The following is an 8,257-nucleotide window of genomic DNA, read 5'->3' as shown; positions in this document are numbered from 1 at the left end:
TGTCATGTCAAAGAGAAGAAAGGATATAAATGCTTTAGCTTATGAGCATGAGTATAAACTTGAAGTTGAATGGAAGGCTAATTTGAATTCTTGGCCCATTAATATAGAAATGGAAATCGAAACACCTGCTTCAAAGGAGAAGACTTCAAAGAGAAGCATGGACAAAGCTGGAGTCATAGAGATCGAGGAGGCATCATCAAGCAAGAAATCTAAGATCCAAGAGCAAATTGATGAGGAAATTGAGACTAGGTTGGTTGACAGGAATTTGGAATAGCCATGCTTTGAGATACTCCTAGAAGGTTCTCAGTAAGTTACCACTTCTATCTCCATAGAGGTAGCAATCCTGGGCTCTTTGGGAAGTGCATCAATAATAGGCCCTAAATGGGAATAAAGGAAAAGAACAGAGGAGAGAAACAAAATATTCAGAGATGAAATGAGGCAACAACTAGAAACACATTAAATTCCTTATCAAATGAGGCTCATGGTTGCCATGGACCTGGAAAGAAACCAGATTAAATTATCCATATATCATCCTTCTGCAAAATCCCTCCCATCAACACCACAATTCAGGACAATGGATATGTCACCAGATATGGCTAGTATTCCTTTACAAGATAAAATAAATTGGCACAGGCAGGCTGGAGAAATGTTGTTTAGTGAGTTGAGTAAAATTTCCTTGACTATCAGTAAGGCTGAGAAACTATTAGAAAACATTTCCACTAGGGTAAAGCAAGAAAAGGCCAACTCTAGATCCCTCTACTTGAAGAATGAAAGCTTCAAAGAATTAATTGTCAAATTAGGAGGTAACCCAAATGATAAGGCTACTATAGAAGCCATCATTCAGAGCTCGCAAGTTGAAATCTATGAGTTGAGGCACAAACTGAAAATGCCTACATCTAAACATATATATATGCAAAGAGATGATCGAGGTAGAGAGTGAAAAATAATTATTTTCATAGGAGATAATAGATAGAAACAATGAGGTAATGGTCCTCAAACATCTGGTAGAATAACTCCAACAAATAATAGATTTCCACATCTGTGCAGTAATTGTGCCAGAAAACCCACAAAATCCCATTGAACAACTAACAAAGTCTCTAACTTAATTGCAAATGTTAGAGGGCGAGCTAAACAAGATGCAAATTGATTTGGAAAGATCCAACTGTGCACTCACACAAAAGGAGAAGCAACTTGAGGCAGCTAGGAAAAATGTGGAGCAAATTAACAAAAGCTTGGAGACCGCAAATGAGGAAATTGAAGGATTGAAAAACAAGTTGAAAGTTAATATGTCTCTTATCAAAGCTAAGCATATAATTCGGGACAAAATTATTTCTGAACTAAAGAACATCTGGGAGCATATGACCCTCGTTGCAGAGAAAAAAATTGCAATCAAGGAGATTGAGTTCTTTCTCCTCTGAGCCAAAGACGAAGATGGTAAGAATGCTAGGACAACAAAGAAATTTATCAGGTACTAATGATTTGAGGGAAATGGACATCATTGATAGTTAGGGACTATTTTTGAAGTCTCTAATATGATTCAGAAAGAGATAACTAGAGCCAAAGCTAAAGAGTATTTGGGTGATTTATTGAAAATTATGGTTAAATTTGACATGAGTTTTGATAAAACATAGTTACCAATCAAATAGGAACTATTACCTCAAAATGGGTACTCAAGCCCAAAAATCCCAAAAAAACATGAAAAAACACTATGAAATCGAAAAGTGTTGATGCCAGAATAAAGTTTGTTTGTTTGTTTTTTTTTCTCCGAGTAAATTTTCAATATATTTTAAAAATAACATTAAAAAACAATAAAAGCCATTTTGTTTGGTGCAAAAAACACCTTGAAATCGAAAAGTGTTGATGACGGAATAACATTTTTTTCAGGGTACATTTTCAACACTTTTTAGTAATGACGTTAAAATGAAATAGCGTGATTCTAAAAAACTTTAATTTTCCAATGGTTTTCAACCATGACATTAATGATAAAATTTCACGTCTTTGAAAACCCATAAAATTCCAATGATTTTTAAGCATGAAATTAAATTTAAAATATCATTTCTTTGAAAAGCCTTAAAATTCCAACAATTTTTAAGCATGGTGCTAAGAAAAAATATTTATAATTTTTTCACTCTTAACATTAAAGATAAAATATCACGACTTAGAAAAACATTAAAAATCTTAACAATTTCTCAACCATGGAATAAAACCAAAGATTATGACTATAAAACAATATTAAATTTTCAAAATATTTTAAGCATGACATTATGGAAAAAATTTATGACTAAAAAAACTTAAAAAATGAACACTTAAATGAAAGAGTTATTATACCAAGAGTAATTTTTTTAAAATGCTAAATGTATAGCGATTTTGAAATCTTAGTCTAACACAACTTGATACATTGTGAAAAAATTTAAAAATCAACTATCAAATTGACACACAGTGTAGGTGAGCTCAACCAATTGTAATGAAAACTTAAAAACCAACCATGAAATTAACACATTGTGGGGCAGACTCGATTCATTATAATGAAAAATTTAAAATCAACTATCAAATTGCAGATAATGGGATCGAGTTGCTAAACAAGCATTGACACATACCCTACAAAATATGTGTGTGTGTGTGTGTGTGTGAAGATACATAAGAAAAAAAATTCAAATATTGAAAATAAAATTTAAAAAATAGAAGTAATAAAACATATAAAGCATGACATAAAAATCAAATATAAAAAATATATAGAAATTCAAAAATTCATATATTGAAAAGAAAAAAAACAATAAAAAAACACAAAAAATCAAAAGAAAACAAAAATTCAAATATTGAGAAAAAAATAAAAATAAAAAGTAATAACAAGTAATATGACATTAAAAAAAAACATGACAAAAAAAATCAAATATAAAAAATATATAGTAATGACATAAAAAAAACTATAAAATGTAAAAAAAAAATTAACCATACCATGTAAAATTAAAAAAAAAGAGAGTAAAAAACAAGTAAAATTAAATAAAAACCAAATAAAGAAATAATTTTAAAATTTAAATAATAAAAAAATTACAAAAATTGAATACAACATCAAAAAAAAAAAAAAAAAAAAAAAAAAAAAACAATCCCCAGCGACCCAGAGGCCCAACTACCAAGGGTGGCAAGGGACGATCCATGACAAAAAATAAATTAAAATTCATAAAATATAAAAAAAAATCAAAATTAACTTGTAAAAACAAAAAATTTAAATAAATAAATATAAAACATAAACAAAATCATATATATATATATATATATATATATGAAAATAAATTAAAATTAAAAAAATGCAATTTTTAAGTTTAAAAGATAACATTAAAATTAAAAATAAAAGCAAAAATATTCAAAACAATTAAAAAATAAATTTAAAATTTAAAATATAAAAAAATTTAAAATTTAAAATTAAAATATTTCAATTTAAAACTTTAAATTTATTTATTTATTTTTATATAAAACTATAAAAAAACTTAAATTTAAAAAATAAAAATAAAACCACAATTTAAAAAAAATAAAAATAAAAAACAATTTATAAAAAAAAATAGAAAAACAATATAAAAACACAATATAAAAAAAAACAATTAAAAAAATAAATAAATAAAACGATAAAAAAAGTAAAAACAGTTACAAAATGCCATACATAACCATGCCCCCTTCCCTCCCCTTGCCCACCCAGCCCCCTTCCCTCCTCCCCTTGCCTACCCAGCCCCCACCGCAATGCCCAACCGCACCCCACCTGCCTCTCTTAACTCACCCCACTCCCCCTCTCCCCCTTACCCCTCTCCCCTCCCTCCTGGGGGCCCGGGGGGGAAAAGGGGAGGGGGGTAAGGGGGTGAGGGGGAGGGTAAGGGCGGCGAGGGAGAGGGGTGGTGTGGGAGCCCAGGCAGGGAGGGGAGGGGAGGGGAGGAGGGTGAGGTGGAGGGTAAGGGCGGCGAGGGAGAGTGGTGGTGTGGGAGCCAAGTGGGGGAGGGGAGAGAGGGGGAGGAGCTGTGGGTGAGGGAGGCAAGAGGGGAGGGTAGGGACGCAGAGGGCTAAGGGTGGGAGGGGGAGCTTGGTGACGGAGGGGAGAGGGGAGAGCCAAGGGTGGAGAGGCAAGGGGGGTGGAGGGGCAGTGGTGAGGAGAGGATGGGGGGGTGAGGTGGGGTTGGGAGTGGGAGTTTTATTTGAATATGTTTTAATTTTTTTTTTTTTAATAGTTTTATTTTTTCATTTTTTTTTAGTTTTTTTTTTAGTTTTTTTTTTTTGAATTTAATTGTTTTTTTTTTAATGTTTTAGTTTTTATTAATTTTTTTTAAATTGTTTTTCTTAATTTTTTCCTTTTAAATTGTTTTTTCATTTCTATTTTTAAATTGTTTTGAATTATATATATATATATATATATATATATATATATATATATAGATATATATATATAGATATAGATATAGATATAGATATAGATATAGATATAGATATGTTATTCATTTATTTTTTTTTGTTTTTAATTTTAAGTTTGTTTATTTAAAATTATTCAATTTAAATATTTTTTCTTTTGTCTTTTATTTTTTATTTTTATTTTTAATTTTTTTTAATAATTACTCTGAGTTTTTTTTTTTTTGGGTGGTAGTGAGGTTTTTTTATTATTATTATTTTTTACTTAAAAAAATGTTTTTAGATTTTTTTTTTGTGTCGAGCAATTTGTTTTTCTTTAAATTAAATAATTTTTTTGAAAAAATTCATTGTTTTATTTATTTTGTTTTTTTCATTAATTTTTTATTTTTACGAGTTAATTTTGATTTTTTTTTACATTTTTATAGGTTTTTTGTTTTTTTTTTCCTTTTTTATATATTTTTTTGTATTTGTTTTTTTTGTCATGTTTTTGTTATTTTTATTTTTATGTTTTATTATTAGCATGTTTTATGTTTTTTCTTTTTGTCATGTTTTTTAATTTTTATGTTTTTAATTTTAATTTTGTTATGTTTATTTATTTATTTTTATGTTTTATTACTAACATGAATTTTTTTTTTTTGTTCATCCTTTATGTTTTATTTTTATGTTTTAATTTATGTTTACATTTTTATAGGTTTTTTGTTTTTTTGTTTTCTTCTTTTATATTTTTTTTGTATTTGATTTTTTTTGTCATGTTTTCATTTTTTATTTTTTTTTATGTTTTATTACTAACATAAAAATCATCAAGCGCGCTTGAGCTAGAAGCAATCTGGGATGGGTGACCTCTTAGGATGTCCTGGTTACTAGGTGTAAGCCCTAGAAGTGATGATTGATGCTACGTGATTGATTTCACTAGTTTCAATCCTACTTCTTCACCCCTGTGAGCATCACCCAATGCAATGAGTGCTAAGTGGACTATAAAAAATTATGAGAAATTAGTCAGTTACCATTACCTCTCATGGAAATGGTCATAGATGAATGACTTACTTAACGTAGTTGAATCCTAAGAAATGATATCTAACATGAAAATCACCGACATTTAAAAATAATTATCCACACTTAATTCATTAGAAAATTTAAAGTGTAAAAACTAAGCCCTCTCAACAGAAATGGTTGATGCTCATCAACACTTTTCAAAATCAAGATGAAAATCACTAGCAAAGAAAAAAATGTTCACACTTGATACATAAAAAAAATTAAAGTGTAAAAAATAAGCCCTTTAAAAAAATGTGTTGATGATACATCAACACTTTTCAAAATCAGCATGAAAATCACTAACATTGAAAAAAAATGTTCATACTTGATACATAAGAAAATTTAAAGTGCAAAAAATATGATTAAAAAAAGTGTATTTCAACATCACCACTTTTCAAAATCGGGCGATTTTTTTCTACCTCAAAAAAATGGGTACCAGTTCACTTTCTTATTTGATCGGTACCTATATTAAAGCAAGGTTACCTAACTGTTGGGATTTACAAAGGAACCTACTTTCACAGGAACAGTATCAACGACTGCTAGTAGAAATCAAGAGTAAGGCTGATTCTTCTCATGAAAAGACTTCTACCATTAAAGGAAGGACCATAGTCAACTTTTTGGAGAAGGATCTCCATCTACTCTGGTTGGTGAAGACTTTGTTTACTAACAGGCCAAATTGCATTGAGCTCACTAATTTTAAGATAGCCTATCAGAATTTCATCGCACTCATGTACCTAATATAACAATGTAGAAAATATGTAACCATTTCATTAATCCACCACAAGTTCGAATTATAGAGCTGAGGTCTCTCCTTGTGGAACCAAATGGCCATCAATGAGGATTTTTTGATATGTTAATCATGAAAAGCCATGTCATTTTTAAATTTTTGTAAATATTTTGTTTCAAGAATATGATCAAGACTATTATGTGATAATTAGGAAAGTTGTGTGAATAGCATGCTTGAGTTGTCACATGGTTAGGTAGTTATGACATTTTCAAGAAGGAATATTTTGTAAATGGTGGTCATTTTTTAGACTCTATATACTCATTAGAAAAGGTTCTGAATTTTCTATTCCAGAGGTGGCTCTAAATGACAATTTTTGTAAGTGTCTAAAGAACTATGCGATGTATGCTCTTTTTTGAAGAGTAATAAAGAAGTTTTGGTGATTCGAAATGTTGAAATGTGTAGTATGTAATCCTCCCTTTGTTTATTTATTCATATGTTTTTCTTTCCTCTTGGAAGGCGTGTAATTGTAGCTGATGGGCGTAATCCCAAAGTTGTGGATTCATCTACGTCATGTTTTGATAAATGGTGTATGTGATGTTTGAGATAAAATTTCCTTAAAATGCACTCCACATTTTCTAAATTGCATTTTCTTTATTTGTTCCATGTTTCCGCTAAAATTTAATGCATAGGATTTTGATATCATCCATGTGCATTGATTTTCTTCTTTATGTTCTACTTCTCACCTATACTAAAACAACCAATAGAGCTACAATTTTTGTATGTGGGCCACCAAACCTGAATGTTAATTCTTTTAAAGAGGGTACTTGATATATGAGTGTCTATTGAATATGCCTTTGGATAAGATATCTGAACCAGTTTTAAATCATAATATGTTTAGATTTTTGAATACCACCGATATATCTTTCAGAAACTTTAAGATGTCCTAGGTATAGATCTATTTCTCAACCTGGAAGTTGTCTCTAGGAAACCACAACATCTCCTAACATCGTTGTCAGGGAATGAATCATAATACTTTTCCTTGGGTATGAAATTTGTACATTCCTTAAATTTTCAAGTGAGCAAAGGAAGTGTGGGTTGATATCCCTCACCTTGGTTGATATGAAAATGGGGCACTTGGGTTTATTTTCTAATTTACAAGAACCTCTTCCATTTCCAAAGCTTTAAATTTTACCAAGTCTTATTATTAACCAATGCGGAATTAAGAAATGCTTGAAAATATAGGTGTATGCTGATATTTGTTTTTAACTGTTCATATACTTTTAAATTTTGTTGTTGTGATGTAAGTTAATGTGCTGAAACTGATATATAAATGCATATAACAGTAAATAAACAGCAGAGACAATGCAGTAGTAAAACACACACAGAAACAACAATTTAATTATGAGTTCACCCACAACTCTTGGGCTACATCTCCATGAGCTCTAGTCGACTCAACAAGGCTCTATGGGATTATGGTATAAGTCTTTTTTGCAAGCTCTTGGCTTAACTCCTGCTGTTTTACACAAAATAGCAGGTTCAGACACCATGTTATTCCCTGGCTCTTGAAGCTCTTACTCTTGGCTTTGGATCTTGGCTCTTGGTTACGAATATTTGGCTCTGACTCTGGCTCTTCAGCTCTGGCTTCTTTCTACCCTCTATCAGTTTACAGCTCTCTAGGCTTCTCACTTGAACTCCAAGTGACTCCCTTGGCTACGTTTTTGCTTCTGCACTGCCTCCTTCACCTCAACTTCCTGCTTTGGCTTCACTTTTAGCAACAATAGCCTCAACAACCAACAGTCCCCCTGTCTCTGTCATTCTATGGATTTTAAGCCAAATCGACGCTGTTGGTTCATTTTCCCTTTCGGCTCTCTGTCTTCCAGCCACAGTCCGCTCAAATCCCTTCTCCGAGCATTAGCAATCATTGCTAAATGCCCTCAGGGATGGATGCCACCTATACTGTAATGGAATAGGCAATCGACACTTGAAATCCACAAATTTTGGCATTCTTTGCTTACACATGGAAATATACCGAACACGGGAAAAATTCATAGAGAAATTGTTCCCTAGACTTCAAATCTTCATCACTGTGCTTTATAACACTATCGAGTCGTC

The sequence above is a fragment of the Pinus tabuliformis genome, chromosome J, assembly GCF_031772625.1.
Source record: "Pinus tabuliformis cultivar Carrire ecotype Pingquan chromosome J, CPIR1, whole genome shotgun sequence".
NCBI classification, from domain to species: domain Eukaryota; kingdom Viridiplantae; phylum Streptophyta; class Pinopsida; order Pinales; family Pinaceae; genus Pinus; species Pinus tabuliformis.
The sequence above is the reverse complement of the archived record's forward strand: the minus strand, read 5'-3'. Positions refer to the sequence as shown.